Raw genomic sequence first — 1,477 nt, forward strand, 5'->3', positions numbered from 1 at the left:
ATCCTTTCTTTCTTTTCTGACCCCGTTGATGGCTGGAGGTGTTGTGTTATGTGAGACAGTTAGTGGTTTTGTTAGCGGGATGCTTTTCTAGCTTCTCCTCCTCAGCTACTGTTCATCATAGTTGGAGCAGAGGGAAAAATGTCACCGTATTTCGTGATGAACCAGCTGATTCTGGACCTAGGTCTCTGATCAAAGAGCCAAATACCAACTGCAAATTTGCATGTAAAGAGGTGTTCAAGCATCTTCACGGGGTTTTCATTGCATAGAATACACAGTGTTTTGTGAACTGTGAGCCAATCACCAACAGGGATGTTGTCCTGCACAAGAAGCCAGCTTACCTTAGCTTCCACCAGTGTCTTCCACATATGTACTTCCGATTCTTCAACTTTCGCATAAGCTTGGTGTCAATTTTATCCATCAAAAGCTCTCTGCCATGCTTAGACCTGTACATAAAAAAAGACACACTGAACTCATTACCTTCCCAGAATAACTGAGCTGGATCCTATATAAGATCAGATATAGGTACTCCCCAAACTAGTGTATTGCAGAGCATTCTCCCAGTTGAACCTTAGGATCCAGTTCAGTGTATTTCCCTCTCTGATGTATGGTCCTGATCCTTTTACCGAAGGCAATCCTGGGAACTGGGACCTCCTCGGGAACTATACATGGAAACAGTGCACCACTGTTATGGGGATAAAATGATGAGAGAAGCCAGGCCTCACGGCCTAGCGCTCTATAGAAAATGAGAACACTCCCAGAACAATCCCCTGGGATGGATCTCACACAGGATGGGAAAGAAAACTAAGAAAGCCCTAAACTGAAGGAATGCGACTTAAGCCAGGTGGCTGTACGCCACGTGGCTGTAACACTGCAAGGACAGGTCGCATACTCCAAGCACTTCTCGATGTTTGCAGAAAACAATAGGTGGAAAAGCCTTAGTGAATATATCAGCAACCTGGTCCTCAGTTGCCACGTACTTAAGTATCAGCTCTCCTCCCATCACTTGTTTTCTGATGTAGTGGTATTTTATTTGTATATGCTTCGTCCTGGCGTGATATCTCGGATTCTCTGAAAGAGCAATCGCTGATTGATTATCTGAGAGAATGACCGTGGGTCCTTGTTGCCGTAGCTGCATACTCGCTACAAGCTCACGAAGCCAGCTCGCCTCTTGTGCTGCCCCTGTCAAAGCTAGATACTCCGCTTCAGTTGTCGACAAGGCTGTCACAGCTTGCCGCTTGCTGCTCCAAGTTACCACTCCATCACCAAGGAAAAAGCAATAGCCGGATGTAGACTTCCTGTCATCTAAATCCCCTGCTTGCCGCTTGCTGCTCCAAGTTACCACTCCATCACCGAGGAAAAAGCAATAGCCGGATGTAGACTTCCTGTCATCTAAATCCCCTGCATAATCTGCATCGGCATAGCCTCGCAAAATAAATGTGTGACCAGAAACCTGCCGTTGATAGCTCAGGCCAAAATT

The sequence above is a fragment of the Selaginella moellendorffii genome, unplaced genomic scaffold (genome assembly GCF_000143415.4).
Source record: "Selaginella moellendorffii unplaced genomic scaffold, v1.0 SELMOscaffold_172, whole genome shotgun sequence".
Classification (NCBI taxonomy): domain Eukaryota; kingdom Viridiplantae; phylum Streptophyta; class Lycopodiopsida; order Selaginellales; family Selaginellaceae; genus Selaginella; species Selaginella moellendorffii.